We start from the raw sequence: 17188 nt of genomic DNA, 5'->3' as shown, positions 1-17188 counted from the left end.
TGGTCTCGTGTGAAAATTTGATCTAATGTAAGGGTTTGTTTGCTAGCTTTTTCCTCCTAATTTTCCCCCAGCAGTATAAATTAAAAATCATTGCCAAATTCATCATTCTAAAATAAAATTAAACTTTGCAAATTGGGAAAAACCTATAGCTTGGGATTTTCTTTCCAACTCCTTAACTTCCTGCTCCATATCTCTAGGTCTTCCCATTATCTCCATTACCTCCTATTGTTTCCACTATCCAGCACGCTTTCGCTTTCTCCATCTCCAACATACATACCCACCTTAAAAGCTTCTTTAAGAAAGTTGTCACCAATTCTCTGACTAAAGATCATGATTTCTCCTTCCCCTGAAACACCTGTGTGAGTTATTTAACCATTGCTTATATCAAGTATTTTGACTGTTCGTTATTGTGAATATTTTAATTAATCTCCTTTTCTTCACCACCGCATACACCACCACATGCACTGCTGCATGTTGCTTGGACACACATATTTCTTTTTAATATAGAGGGCAATCTTTGTTTATTAAATAATTCTATTTAAAAAGGAAAGTAATAACTGCATTTGATAAAGAATATAAACAGAATGAAAATATACACCATGAAAATTAAATGTCCTTCCTACTCCAGACTCCAAGTTCTCTGTATGAAAGTCACTACTGTTAACTTTCTTATTTATACTTCCAAGAAAAGCACATGTATTCTTCTACCTATACAAATCCTTTTTTTAAACAAATATACTCTTTTATTCTAAGGGAACATTTCTGTGATTTGACAAGGGGTAAATCCAAACGTGGTTACAGAAAAAAAAAACAAAAGAACAGAAAGGATGATTTAAATGTTTCTCTTTGGTTTCCTATGGCAAAAATACAATTTTGCACAAGTTTAATAAAATGGAAAAGCAAAAAATCTAACCTATATACCAATAGCTACACTTATGAGAAATGGCCCATAATTAATTTCTCAGAAATTTAGGATTCAGGGCAATTCTGTGTACTTACATGCAATTGAAATTATGATAAAGTCATTTATCTGTGTATTGGTTGATCTAAGTTAAAAGGTATAGATTTTTTCCTTCTGGTATTTTATAACAATTTATCTACTATACTAAAATATTTGTTTTTTTCTACAGTCAGAAGGGAAAATGTTAGTTTTTACACAAACCATAAAATTCATATAGTGGGGATTAATACAGCTGATATTTGTTGATAGTTTATTGGCAGACTTAGGCAAACCAATTGTTTTTCTTCCACATCAAAAAAATTCTAGAAGTAGGAAAGTTTTCCAGTCAGAAATGACAAATACAGATGTAAATGACCATATAGAACCAGGGCTGATTTACTTCTTTCATACCATTCTTGGTAGTAAAAATGAAATTTACTTAAGTAGAAGAATAGAACCATTAAGTACACAATGTTGAAAGACAAAATTTTAATTTATATTATAGTTTAGTGACTTATTTGCTGGCTAAGTAAATATTCCTGCCAAACCCACCTAAAAAAATGGGACATATTGAAAAGGTTCACATTTCTAACAGGCTTTTTGAATTTCTCCCACATTTCTATTGTAGGATCAAATTAATCTCAGCTAAAGAAGTTCTGTGATTGACCAATAGCATAAAATCCGTGATTTAATAGTGTAGGTAAGAAAATGAGAATGAAGATGAGAGCAATGGACTGATATGCCAAACATACCTATTACTTGCAGGTTTCATGGAACTACTAAAACAGCTAGAGTTTGGAATAATTCTATAACACCTGCTTGTGGATATGCAAGACAGTCAATGTCTTTGTATCCTAATCCTAGGATACCTATTTTCAAGTTTGTTAGGGGAACAAGGTCATCTTCCAAATTGTTTATTTAGTAACATATTAGGACCTTCAATACCGTAATCCATATAGCTAAGTCATAAATGTCTATGTGGAATCACTCATAAGTTTGTCATAGTATGGAGAGAGACTATTATTTTTGAAATGACAAGGGCCTGAAGAAACTCGTGCAAAAGACAAAGTAAAAGCAATTATTTGGAAAATAGGAAGGTAAAGAAGTGTGAGAAAAGCTGCCATTTGGGGGGAAATATGAAAAAACAAAGGAGAATTTCTATTTCGTATATCACAGATCATGCTATGAGGCAGCAGTAATAAGGACCAGCACCCAGAGAAAGGGGATTTTATTGAGTTTTCTACAAAAAACTCAAGACTTCTGGGGTCTAGTCGACTCCAGAGATTTTCTGTGTGCATAATCAGTCTGCACATTTCATCTTCTTTATCTGAATTTACCCACATCCAGAATGATAGCTGATAATACTAGACCCAAAAGTAAAAAAGACACATTACTGTGTTAACAGCAATGAAGGATTTTCTCTGCTATAAGGGGCCATGTGAAATTAACCAAAGTCTTCTATCCTTCGCATATTTGATATGGCACTGAAAATAAAAATCAAGACCATTTTACTCTCTTCCTTTAAAAAACAGTTGAATATTTTTATTGGTTTTTCAAGTCTGGGTCTCAATTGACGTCACTTTTAGTTTCAAACTGACTTTTCCTGCTCATCGTATGGGTCTCCACCCAATGATATAATACACTATGACAAAATGAGCACTCACATACTCCCTAGAAGCTTGTCTCTGCACCAGATACCCCCCTCTTAAGCACCTTAAACACATGACCCTTCCTTATTATATTTTCTAAAGAGTTTTCTGAACAATATAGTTTCAGCCATATACCTGACATTATCCCATACTCATCTGTTCCCCCCCAGCCCTCCCCCAATTCCTTGGGTCATCTGACCCATCCTCCCAACCCTAGCCCCCCTCAAGCCCACAAAGCCCCACCAAAAGGTATCCCTATGCCCCCAACTTATCCCTTCCCTGTACAAATACTTACCTCCAGCTTATCATAGACTTCACCCATGTAGGCATCAGCTGGCGACCTTCCTCTCTTCCACAAATTTCTTTAAGCCCATCTTCCAGTCTTAAGCTCTCTGAGACAGCTCAGTTTCTTGCTTCATATCAGAGAGGTCATGTAGTATTCGTCTTTCAATTCCTGGCTTGTTTCACTCAACATAAGGTCCTCAAGATTCATCCATGTTATCATATGTGTTTGTACTGCATTCCCTCTTATGACTGTGTAGTATTCCATTGTATGTATATACCACATTTTATTGATCCATTCATCTACTGATGGGCATTTGGGTTGATTCCAACTTTTGGTAATAGTGAATAATGCTGCTGTGAACATTGGTCTCAGATGTAGCTTTTCTACACAAGCCTCTTCCGTCACTTTTACTGAACCTGTGGTTGGTACTAGGGATGGTCCATACTCGGGAGACTTGAATCTCTGGACTGCCCATGTGCCAGCTGGGCCCTGAGCCTCAGCAGAGTGGTGACTCCTACTCTCTGGTTCTTTGGTCTTACCCAGGTCAGCTAACAGGGAGGTGCAGATGGTCAACCACCACACTAGGGAACCGAGAGTACCTACAACGGTAAGTGGAGGAATTGCATCCATCATCCATGTGGAATCTAAGCCCTCTCTTGATCTAGAGGTAGAGAGGACATCACTATCCCAGAGTCCACAGAATGGAGGAATAAAATATGGACTAGAGTGGACTTACTGGTATTCTACTATAAAACTATTGTGACAAGTAATAGAAAAAATGTAGCATCGAGGTGGAGAAAGTGGCCACAGTAGTTGCTGAGGGCAGGGAGAGGGTAGAAGAGATGTGATATGGGTGCATTTTTGGGATTTTGAGTTGTCCTAAATGATATTGTAGGGTCACATGCTGGAATTTATATATCCTGCCATAACCCACTGAATGTACAGGGGGAGAGTACAAACTACAGAGTAAACTATTATATGTGTGTTGCAGCAGTGCTCCAAAATGTCTTCACTGAGTGTGATGAGTGTGCCACAATGATAAGGGAGGTTGTTGGTGTGGGAGGAGTGGAGTGGGGGGCCTGGGAGGTATACAGGAACCTCTTATATTTTTTAATGTAACACTTTTTTGTGTGATGTATACATCTTCAAAAAATACGATTTACAAAAATGATGTCGTGGGGGGTGGGGAGTGGATTATATGGGAACCTCTTATGGTTTTTTTAAATGTTTTTTAATGTAACATTCCTTGTGATCTATTAACTTTAATTTTTTTAAAAAGTAAAAAATAATAAAATAAATAAAATAAATAAAAATAAACTGACTTTATCTCTGACTTTTATGTAAGGCTTGCCCAAGTTATCTACTACAGCCAAGGTTTCACTCCATAGCTACCTCTCTATGGTCTAAGGTTACTCTAGTAGAGTTTTATACAAGTTTTCCTTAAAAATATTCCATAATTTGTCATTCCAAAACAAAATAAATTTGTTCATCACTCAGAGAAATTGGTTAGCCCTTTCAAAGTTGTCCAAGAATGATATCACTCCAAAGAACATCATTTCTAAATTCATACTCTTTCCTTCAATTTTCATTTTATATCCATACTGTAATTCATAAGTTGTCTGTTTTCCATTACCTTATAATCAAGTCAAGAAGACTTAGGTTTATGCACCATTTTCCAACAGGTAGATACATTCACAGTTTCGTGCATACTTATATGTAGGAAATTAGGACCTTCACTTCCATTTTAAACTGATATTTCAACATCAAAGCCTGAATTTGACTCTGACAAGTTCTACATTTACTTCTATCATCATGTGAATATATGTTAACATGGTATCTAGAGTCCCAGAGTTGATTGGGAATATGGACTACCACCCCTGTGGTTATTCAGAAACAGAAATGCTCATGTTGTAGTTAAAATACATCACTTCTTGTTTCAAGCTTTCAGAACATTTTTGAGAGGTAAAACACATGAAGTTGGACTGGACATCTTGTCAATATTCTCTGCCATCTCTGTACTCATGGGAAACTCAGCTTCTTCATTTTGTTTCCTCGTGCCAACAATTAATCTGTTTCTTATCCCTGCTTTTTATTTTCCTTTATTTTTAAATAAGCTTTAGATTACATAAATGTTACATAAAAAACATAGGGGATTTCCATATATCAACCCCTGCCCCTCCCACACTTTGCCCCATTAACAACATCTTTCATTAGTTTATTACATTTGTTATAATTGATGAACACATATTGAAGCATTGTTACAAATCCTTGGTCTATAGTTTACATTATGATTTATGCTTTGCACTGCATAATTTTATAGGTTTTGGCAAAATGTGTAATGGCTTGTATCTGCCATTGCAATATCATGCAGAACAATTCCATGCCTCAAAAATGCCCGTGTTACAGCAATTCTTCCCTTTTCCTCCTCTCAGAAACTCTGGTGACCACTGTCTTTATATCAGTGTTACAAGTTCACTAGAAAAAAAATAAGTCTACTTTAGTCCATGTTTGTATTGCCCCCTTATGTTTGTTTGTTCCTCTATCTTGAGGATTTGGGGATACTCATTTCCACTCTGCCTCCGATTGAAAGGGGCTTAGATCCCATGGGGAACCTGGATGGAATGTCTTTCTTGCAGTTGTAGATACTCTCTGTTGTTTGGGATGGACGTTGTCCATCACCATCATTTTATTAGTTGTCCTGGGTGAGTTAGATGAACTGGAAAGTTAGGTACTGGCTACAACTCTGCTGAGATTCAGGGCTCAACTGGCATATGAACAATCAGAAGATTTGAGTCTCTGGGACATATATTTAATGGATATGGTCTTAGCTATAAGAGGCATAAGAACCATGTGTAGGAAAACTATAAATAAGTCTAACTCTGACACATTATTCCTGCTTTTGTAAAGATGGGAACAACCTCAAATATATCATCTTCATACCATAATTCAGAGCCCTAGGCCATTCCTTTATATGAGAGAAAGGAAGCTTCCAAGTGCTTAGTAACATTCTTTAGTTGGAAATATTTTGTATTAAAGAAAAGGAGGGTGTTCAAGAGGACATTAGGGAATGAGCACCCAAATGTTTGCACTCCCACAAATGCTCAATGCAAGAGAACATGTAACCATTAGGAAGTATTGTAGTTCCTTCTACTTTCAAGACTTTGATACATACAGTCATAATCTGGAATAGGGATCAGTAAAAATTCTATCTTTTCTATCATTTTCAAAAAGGTACTGCTGAATTCCACAAGTATACAATATTGTCTGGATTGTATTTGTCACCACTGGTTTCTGTACCTCTTGGATAAATTGGCATAAGCCCAAACTCAACTCAGCAAAAGAACAGGATAAAACTTCTTCCTTCAGCTTGATAGTATGTACTCCACCACTTGACTCTCAAGATTCTTGAGTGTGTGGTCTCAAGCACTTCATAAGAGGTCAGAAAAAAGATAGATGAGGCATGTTCAACTCCTCCACCTTTCATATTCCCATATTCTTTCTTGGCATTTGCCCACTGAATCCAGTTCTTTCAGGCATTTATCCCATACATGTATTTTGGTGTTATCCCAGATACAATGCACCCTTGAAAGAATCCTTTAATATGATATCTTGGCTCCACAGTCACTATATTCCTCTTCTTTATATTCCTCATCTGGGCTGGGGAAGCTATCTCTGGGTTGTCATCTTTTTCAGTAATATACCTGGATTCTCTGTCCTTTATAAAGTGGACCAAAGGATTCTGATGGAATCCAATTCAGTTTCCCCTTTTGAGAACTGTTTCAATTCTGAATCAGCCTCTTTCGCAGCATTGAACTTTAAGGCATAATAATTCAGCTCTTCTTCCCAGCTCTGTGGAGCAGATACTGCCTCTAATTCAAAGTCAATACTGTATATATTTCCTTGGTCTTTTTCAACTATCTTGGTGACTAAAAAGTATTCCTTTCCAGATGTTTGGGATCCTCCTTAGAGTCTTCTTTTTATCTTCTGCAATACCTTCTGCCATCTCAGGATCACTTTCAAATGTATATGTGGGAAGTTTTTCCTTAATGTCTTCAATACTCTCAGTTGTTCATCTTCATTATCCAATGAAGATGGAATAAACATAGGGACAGGCTTTGGAACTGGAATTCCAAATTGGACTGGTACATAATGAATATAAAGTTGAAGAGGTATGGACACAAACACTGGTGTAGGAACTGGCACCACAGTCATTTGGAGTTGCCTTGGAGTTGTCTTCTGTCTAGGCATTCTTAGTTTTGGCATGTGGTTTACAAGAGGTGAATGTAGTGTATGTGATGGGATTGTACAATAAAGTTTTTTTTTCTTCAAAAGTCTTGGAGGTTGGGAAAGTGGTAGCTTCAGGGCATCTGTCTGTGTACTCGCATCCTCAATGTTTTTTGCTGTAACCATCATAACTGTACCTTGTAAGGCACAGAATTCACCGTGGGCAGGGCAGCAGGAGCACATGCCAATGATACAACCTGGGCTATAATTGGAGTTGAATCTTAGACATGAGGACCCTATTGAAGCAGCTTGTACCACGGAAATACTTGCTCCATTGTTTTGTGAAAGTGGGTCACAAGTACTTAGTGTCAAGATACAAAGCAGGTTATAAAAACGTCTTATTTCTGCTCACCATGTCAAGGACTTAATGAGTTTTACCCTATCACTTACCACTATCATGGTCATCTGATTTTTAGAAACTGCATATTTGGACATGCATTCTTCACAACAGAATGCTTCCACCTCCCCATCCCACCACCAGAAATATTCTGCACCAATTTGGGAGAAGGCTGTAAACAATACATTTTACAGTGATTTTCCCAGTGTTTTACCAAGCCAATTGTTGTACAGAAATTGCAAGCTTCACTACAGAATGACTGGTCAGCACCTGAGAATCATACTGTCTCCTTTACAAATTTCTCAATTTTACAATATTCACACATTGCCATTATATTATTTGCCCGAACCAGCGGGGGCAGATTCAAGGGACCTGTGGGAAGAAGTGAGGGCAGGGGTACAAGAAGAATGGACGCAAGACAGGATTCTGATCAAGCCTCGTTTATTGGGGGTAGAACAAGGGGATTTATACTGAGGGGAGGGAACGTGTCCACAGGTGGTAGGCTGGTCTCGCGGGTGGCAGACATCCAAGGAGGGGATTGGCTGAAAGTTCATGCCAGGTCTGCAGAGTTTCGCGCCTTGTGCATGCGTGCTTGCTGTGGTCACCAGAGTTGTGGCGGGAAGGGGAGAACAAAGAAACAAGGAGGAAGAAGAAGGAAATGGAGAGGCAGGGCTGAGGTAGTTGTGAAATCTGCCCATGTTGTTGGAGGCTGTAAATAGATTTCACAGAGGGTGGCTCCCCACAATTATTTACCTTTTTATACTCATCAAAACTAGTATTGCCACAGAACTGAAACACTTTGCCCTTACAGTCAAGAAGTTCTGGGTTTGTAGGAAAAGAACAATTACAGTGCTGACACTTGTCTCCCAACATCTTATACGTAACAATAAGGCCCACAGTTCTCACAACAGATCATGGTAAGAAAACTGGCAGAGTGAAACTTAGAGAAGCAGGCATCACTGCAAAGTTTATGTACTACATTCTGGTAATTAACTTCATGTCATATAACCATATATTTTTCACACTTGCTGCATTTCATTGAAATGCTTTTTTCATTTATGGGAACAACAGGTTTCCTTTTTAATTCATATGCTGAAAAGATGATCTTATTCCCACTGAAAAATAGATACTGATGCATAAATATAAACCACAAACTTTACCTCATACTATACATAAAAGTTAATTCAAAATGAGCAGTAGAACTACATGTAATAGCCAAAACTATAAATCTTCTAGAAAAATACATATATGAAAATTATTGTGAACTTAGGCATGGGAATACTCAGATAGGATACAAAATCATCAGTTATAAAAAAAGATGAAGTTAAATTACTCAAGTGAGAATATTTTGCTATTAAAAATAAATAACATTAAAGGAATAAATAGGCATGCCACAGAGTAAGAGAAAACATTTGCAAAACATATACCTGTTAAGGATACAACTGTATATGTTAGCTCTAGAATTTTAACAAGCCTTACAACATAAAATAGTAACAAAAGAATTCCATTAAAGTAATGAATAAAGATGTGAATAGTTATTACAGCAAAATTGTGAATGGTAAATGTGTAAAATGACCCTCAATATCAATATTCATCAAAGAATTGAAAAATGAAACCAAATAAATACCACTTCACATCCTAAAGTAGCTAAAGTTAACTAGATTGACAATATCAAGTGTTGGTCTCATATATCACTTGAAGGAAAGCAAAATGGGATGAACACATTAGAATACAGTTTGGAAGTTTCTATAAAAGTAATATATAAACTTAACCTATTACTCAGAAATGCCTTTCCCATAATTACCCAATAAAAATGAGCACATGTTTACACAAAATTTTGTATTTGAATGTTTAGAGCAGCTTTATTCATAATAGGAAAAACCTGGAAACTATTGAAATCTTTATCCACTGGAAAATAGATATATGGTGCTACATGCATACTCAGCAATAAAAATGACAGAACTACTGGAAAAATCAACATGGATGAATTTCAAAAGCATTGTGTCAACTGAAAGAAGCTGGAAACAAAAGGACATATACTGTATAATTTCATTTATAAGGAGGCCTAGAAATGTTAAAACTACATAGAAAAATCAGATCATTGATTGTCAGGAGCTAGAATTATGGAAAGGGTGTTGATTGCAGAGGGGCACAAAAAAATGTTTGTGGTGATAGAAATTCACGTAAATGAATACATAGCAGAAATAAAGATTTAGACAAATTATACATTGAATGCTTTTATTCTACCTCTCAGCCAGTAAGTCTCATCTTTTTGTGAATTTCCTTCCTATAATCTATTATCTACACATCACTCTCCATCTCTTTCAAACACATATACATACAAACACATACAAACACATGAGCATACACACACACAGAATGGATATATCCAGTGACCCAGATGACTCAATTAATTTATATAGAGGAACTGCTGAAACAGAAGAAAGAAGAACTGATCACTATTTGAGATCCTTAGTGAGCCTCAACTAGACAAATTTCTTCCATTCCCCACATTGACCATATTTCCTTAGGTACAATTATTAATATCCATTACTTCTTAATCTATCCAGCCAATAGAATTATGTGATACTCATTTAATAATAGTGATGGCCCTTACTGAGCAGTTAAAATGTGCCAAGCACTATTCTAACTGTTGATAAAGTTTATAGAATTGATTTGAAAGTATTTTAATAGAAGCACAATGATGCTCCAGAATTTGGAGTCATAATCATTGGTTTGACCCTATGTTGTCATTCTAAAAGAATTTTCTCTTCTGGGACACTTTCTTTGCTAGCTGATGCTCGAGTATATAGTACTTCAGTGATTTTTACTTCCTCTCTTACCCCAAATTATTTTTTGTTAAAGAATCTGATTCAATCATTCACTGAAAGGAAAAGTTGATTTTTGTTTAAATAAGTAAATTTGTTTCAACTTCAAATAACAAACTAACAGACAAAAGGTAACTTAACAAATTATGGAAGCATCACTCCAAAAAATTCTGTCCAGGCACATTTACCTCATTTAACCCTAAAAACAAACTCAATTGTTCATTCAGTGTTCAGAAAGATACACTGATAAGCAGAAATTGTTTAAATTACAGGACCAAGGTCTCCTTGTTAATGAACAAATGAAGGGAAAAATACTTAATCTTATTCATATTTCATAAAATAATAGATTTTTTAAAAATTAAATGAGGTATTTATATTTTGAGTTACAAAACTTTAGTGGAATATACTTTAAAGGAACAATTCTGGTTATTACAAGGTGATTTCTTTTTCATTCCTCTGGCTCTATTATCACATAATCTAAGCAAGTGTCTTCTGAATGCACACTTTTTAATAAATAAATACGTAGCCTGTATATAGTGAATATATATCTTTAACTTTATGATCTTGATTTCTCCCTGTGACAAATAGAACTCTTTCATCAATCAAGGTCAAATCTTATAATTAAATGTATACTAAATTATCAAAGACTTCAAGGAATTTATAAAATAATCCCCAAGATTAAAGACTCAAAACACTCAAGATGATGGAGGATTATCTCAGGGTATGAGATTATCTGTTTTAATATATTTTATGTTAGAAATGATGACTAACTATAAGTTATAGAGCTTTTAATTTCAAAAATATTGTATTTCTGTCCTCACCTCTTTCCCCCTCCCAAGTGCCCACCCACAGTCAGCTGCTGCCACTGGAACTCTGAATATGACATTGAAGACAATGGACTTCAATCCTTTGATAACCTGTCTCAAAACTTGCATCAGGAAGATGGTAGACTAGAAAGACATAGGACTTTTCTCCTACAGAAAAAATAGCTAAGCACAGGTTGAAACAACCTGGAAAAAGGACTTCTAGGGTTTCGTACACCAGGTGAAGGCTGGACACTGCCCAAAGGAAAGAGGAAAACTTGCATCGTTATCTACCCGTTCATTTTCTGGATCACTGGGGAGCTCCTGTTTCAGGTTGAGTCAAGGGCAAATTCACTCTGGGAACCTCAATGGTGAGAAACCCACCAATGCTTCCTACATTCTCATAAGAGCTGGCACCATTATTGTCATTTGTGCCCTGTTGTGATTTGCTACATGCCGGTGATAGCCCATAGATGCTGAAACTGTGTACCATGTTTTCATCCCCAGTGTTCTTGGCTGAGCGAACAGCTGGTGTATCAGGGTTTGTATTTTGTCAAACCCTGAGGACTTATAAGTATGCAATGAAGAATTACAGTGGGAATGATGATAGGAGTTGGGCGTTATCACATGCAGCAAAGCCTGGGCTACTATGACATGCAGAACTACACCAGCTGGAACACAAGCCCCTACATCTTGCCTCGCATAACATTCCCTCCAGTTGCTGCATGAATGAAACTGACTGTAGTTCCCAGGATCTACACAATCAGATGGTGGCACCACCAAAGTAAACCACAAGGGTTTATGATCTGTTGACCGATTTCATGGAGACTAACATAGGAATCATCCATGGCAGGGAATTTGAAATCACATTCTCCAAATTGATTGGCACATTGCTGACCTGCTGTCTGTTCCAGTTGGTCCATCATGGCCAACCAGTATGAGATGGTGTAAGGATAAGTTTTTTAAGAACAATGGAATAAGAGACCTGCTTACAAAGAAACTGCAGCAATTTTTGAAAGATGTCCAAACAATGTTAGAGCACAGTGCATAATACACCTGTGCTTGACACCCCTTAGGGCAACTCCTCAAAGTATTCCACAAACATTCCCATACAGTCTATGCTCTACCTTTCAGCCTACAGTACCTGTGGCCTTCTGATCTGTGGAGCCCTGTTGTACCTCAGAGGGTAGCCAGGACCCCTGCAGTTTGCCCTAGTGGACTCCATCAGGGGCCCTGTTTTGTCAGCTCCTCCATCTGTACTTGGTCCAACTACAGCTTATTGTAGATCACTGGTTATCACATGGTCACAGGACTGGTTGGGTGCTGCATGTAGTGTGAAAGGGTCCTGTTCGCCCTTCTCCTTTGGGTAGCTAAGCAGACTACAGACATCTGTTCTTTCAGCCTAATTTCTTCTAGTTTGTTTTTCCTATACTAAGGCTTTTTCTACCTTCCTCAGACTGCCCAGGAAATATAAAGAAATACATCAGTAATTGCCCATGAGGGGAAAAAAAAAAGAATGAAGGCAATTGTTGTTGTGCTTTAGGTGCCCTTATTGCTCATTACTGTTACATGCTTGAGTATGCATAGACAATTTAGTCAGCCTCTCAGTTGAAACTAATATAGTTCTGCTATAAAGCTGTGTTGTTTCCCATGAAGGCAATAATATCACTTTTGTCTTTCCCCAATTAATTATATAGTGTTATTTCAGTTCTTCTTTCCATATTTTTTCTTGCAATGACTTTACAGACATTGCAGATCTCATCAGTTCAATACAAAAACGAGAGTGCAGCAAGCACAAAAGTCAAAATATTTTTAAAAGACTTTAAAGTAATGCCTCTGTGTTTAATTTCCTGGATGCTAAAACAAACGCCATGCAATGGATTGGCTTAAACAATAAAGAATTTATAGGCTCATAGTTTTAAGGTCTCATCAAGGCGAAGTTTTCTCCCAGAAAACTGTGACATTCTAGTACTGGTTGCCAGTGATCCTTGGTCTTTAGCTCTTCTAACAGTGGTATACATGCACATGGCAGCCTTTCCTAGTTTCTTCCTTCTCTTCCAGGTTCTACTGACTTTCAGCTTCTGGCTGCTACCGCTGGCTTTCTCTCCATGGCCTTCCCCATAAGGTCTTCAATAATAGGATTAAGACACATCCTGAGTCAGGGGAGCCACACCTTAACTGAATAGCCTTATAAAAAGTTCCTATTTTCAAGGCTTTACATTCGCAGATATAGATTACGTTTTTCCGGGGTACATAGCTCCAAGCCAGCACACTCTAACGTGCCAACAAGAATGCTTTGATACTGTCAACATTTATAATGTAGTATGAATAAATAGAACCATTACACTGAAAGGATATTTTATTTCTGCTCTTACTTAAGGAATATTGCCAGAGGAGATATCTTTGGAAGAAAAAAGTTTTGAATACAAGAAAAGTACAAACTCTCCCGTTCTTAAATATTATGGCCAATATACACTGTCTACAGACCCAAGAAGTTTATTTGACCCATATGTAAGAAAAATGAGACTTTGAGTGGAAATAAAAAGAATAAGTGTAGTCTTGGCAATTGAATTTATAATAAAAATGTACATATATTTTCTAAGTTACTTTTACTCATGAAACTGTCTCAGAAGTAGCTTCATTCACCAATGGAAATCAAATACATGCTATTTATAATAGCTTTGCCTTGATTAATGCCCCCCTAAATGCCTGAACTTCCCTGCTTTTCACTCCTGTTAATGGCTATTAACATGTAAGACTCAGTACAATGATTATCCCCTCTTGGAATTCTTCCATAATATCAAGCTTCGGCAACTTGCCTTTTTGTGCTTCCATAACAGTAACTTCTTCAGCCCTCCTTTCTAGCACATCTGCTTTAGCACTTCTCACACTGGATTGTACTGTTTTGTTTTGTTTTTTTTTCTCACTTGTCATTGCTTTATTGACCCATATAGCAAAAAAGTGACCATTAAATAACAGGTTTTTCAAAAAGAAAACAAAAAGCAAATGTCACCTTCCTCCACATTTATTAAAGAACTTTTGAGGAAGTCAAAGTTAAATGGAGCAGTAATTTAAAATATATACATGATGGTTTAAAACTATATGGACTCCATAAAAATGATATTCTAAAAGTTAATCCACTCTTGGAGTTTAAACCTATTTTAAGTAGGGCCTTTTGATTAGGTAACATCAAGGCACGGTCCAGGGTGGGTCTTACTCCACTAGGAATCCTTTATAAGAGCATGTAATTCAGAGAGAGAGGAGAGACACAGAAGCAAGAAGTTGAAGCAACAAAACCCAGAACAGAAGGGAAAAACCAGTAGATGCTACCTTGTGCCTCGCCATGTGACAGAGGAGTCCAGGATCGCTGGCAGGCAGTCTTCAGGAAGAAAGCTTTGTCTTGATGGTGTCTTGATTTGGACATTTTCTCAGCCTGGAAACTGTAAGCTTGTAAGATAGTAAATCCCTATTGTGAAAGCCAACCTATATCTAATATATTGCTTTAGTCAGCCTAGCAGACTAAAACAAGACATATATATGTCTTGTTTAATCAAAACCTAAAACATACCAAATAGCAGCAGCAACAAGATACTTGTCTCTGAGTAAAAATCTAAGAGTTCGTCCAGGCAGAACCAGAATCACCAAAATAACTCTAAATCAACACTAAGGACCCCCCCCCCCCCCCCTTTAAGATAAGCTAAACCTTAAGGAAAGCTGAAGATACTTATCCATGTGTAAAATTCAAAGTGGTATCATCATGGATGATTTATCCCAGTAAGATAGTAAGAGAGCGCTTAGAAATTCTATTTTATAGCCACTTAATCCCGTGGCGTTTTCTTTCCTGCTTTTGAAAAACATTGTTTTTTGGTTTTGTTTGTTTTTTGTTTTTTCTTCCTCAGGACTATAGAAGTGTGAAATGCAAGTTTGGAGAATTGCTGAGAACAGTCCAATCATGCTGCCAAATGAACATCTTGGGGGATATAACTTGTGTTCATTAGAGCAAATCTTGCTGTTTAGCAAGCCAGCTCACCTGCTGGAGTGAGGGAAAATATTAAGCACGCAGATGTTAGCACTTCTTAAAGGAGCAAACTGAACAACTCGTTTTAAGGGCTGGAACATTAATCGCAGAATGGCCTTGAAGGTCAATGAACTTGTTGACCTATTCTGGAGGGTTTTTTGTTTGCTTGTTTGTTTTTCATTGATGTTCCCAGAACACTAGACTCTTCTATGAGGTGAAATAAAGAAAAAGTCATGTCTAGTATTTTCCACAAATTTAAACCAAATATGGCTAGTCTATTATTTTACTCCTTGACTTGCTCAATGTCAACTTTACCTTTTTTGAAACTACTTTAACATGTACAGCAAAGGTCTTTCTTCAAACTTCAGTCTTGTAAGTAAATCATTTTAAGAAAAACGAGTTTGAGGACCCTTATGTTTTAAGGATAGTCTTGCCAGGATACAGAAAGATTTCATAGGTTGCTGTACTGTAAGATTTCAAGTAATAAATCCTAATCAGTCATTCTTTCAAAAATCTGTGGTCACATCATGACGTTCATTCATTCATACACTGTTTTAAGCATTGAGAATATGTTCATGGGGACCAGGGGGGTGGGCACCAGGCAAGAAGTCATGCCTTCATGAAGCTAACCATTAGATATGAATCATTTTTTAGTTTTCACCTCATAGAAGAGTTTAGTGTTCTGGAAACATCAAAAAAAAAAAAAAACAACTCCAGAAGAGGCCAGCAAGTTCATGGACCTTCAAGGTTATGCTTTTTGGGGCTAGAAAGACAATAAATATACCAGATAATACTATGATATAGTACAACAGGAAGTATTTAAATACTAAAGGAAGAAATGGCTTCTAAATAAGAGATATTAGAAGAGCTTTGGAAGAAGCTGCAGTTGTAAATAGGATGGTCTGGGTTGCACTCATGAGAAGCTGGTATATCTGAACAAAGATTTGAAAGGGAAGAGGAAGTAAGTCTTGCAGATATCTGGAGGAAGGGCATTCCAGGCAGAGGGAACACTAGTGCAAAGCTCCAAGAGTAGAAGGTTGTCTGGCAACTTCAAGGAGCAGTGGGGCTGGAACAGAGGGAGTAGAAACAGAATAGTAGTAGACAATGCCAAAGGCACCATGACCTTTATTGGGCTTTGACATTTACTCTGAAAGAAATAGGATGTCCATGGAGGGTTTTGAGCAGGGATGTTTCAGTATCTGAGTTATAGATTTAACAGGATATTTTGAGAATAGACACTATAGAGACAAGGGTTGGATAAGAAAGACAAATGGGGGATCTATTGCAATACCTGCAATTATATTGTAGCAGTGTTGGAGGTGGTGATAAGTAAATGTTTCAAGATAAAGTCAAATGCTGATAGAGTATAGCATATGAGAAACAGAGGAAGATTTTTGACTTGAGCAACTGGAGGCTGGAGTTGTCAGTAATTCATATGGGAAAGATTACAATTACAACAAGGTCAGGAAATAATATTATGAGGATTTGGTTTGAACACATTACGTTTGAGATGTCTAGATGTCTACAGACTTTCTATTAGAAACAAGAAGAGATGTTGAGTAGGCAGCTGGATAAAGAAATACGGGTCTCAGGGGAAAAGTAAAATCTGGAAAGATAAATTTGAAGATCACTAGCAAGAATTCATATTCAAAGCCAGGGTATAAGTGAGGACCCGAAGGAATTGACTTCAGGAGCAGAAGAGAAGTAGTCTGAAGAGTGATTCCAAAGTGTCTCCACTATTAATAGAGATGGAGGAGAATGGAGGAAAATGAAGGGACAGTAGATGTTTAGAAGCCAAGTAACAAATGTATTTCTGATGAAATAATCAGCTGTTTCAAATATTGCTGTTAGGCCAAATAAAATGAAAAAAACTGAAAATCAACTCTCAGATTATTAATGAGAAACTCATAGCTTGAATAAACAAAACACCTGACATTGCTATGCAAATTATATATATGTTTACAGGCATTCTGTTCTGATAAGCTAAAGTACAAAAAGAAATATAGTCATAATTTGGCGAATGCATTTTATTGCTATGGTTTA

At 36.8% G+C, this 17188-nt stretch overlaps 2 pseudogenes; one reads left to right on the top strand and one right to left on the bottom strand.

Annotated features, from left to right (window-relative positions):
* Positions 1 to 215: 215 nt before the first annotated feature.
* Positions 216 to 8369, bottom strand: LOC101416785 (zinc finger MYM-type protein 4 pseudogene; annotated as a pseudogene).
* Positions 8370 to 9011: 642 nt separating this feature from the next.
* Positions 9012 to 12078, top strand: LOC111762813 (tetraspanin-7 pseudogene; annotated as a pseudogene).
* The last annotated feature ends 5110 nt before the right edge of the window (positions 12079 to 17188 follow it).

Source organism: Dasypus novemcinctus, chromosome 11 (genome assembly GCF_030445035.2).
Source record: "Dasypus novemcinctus isolate mDasNov1 chromosome 11, mDasNov1.1.hap2, whole genome shotgun sequence".
NCBI lineage: Eukaryota > Metazoa > Chordata > Mammalia > Cingulata > Dasypodidae > Dasypus > Dasypus novemcinctus.
Note: the sequence above shows the minus strand (reverse complement) of the source record. Positions and strands in the feature narration are given on the sequence as shown.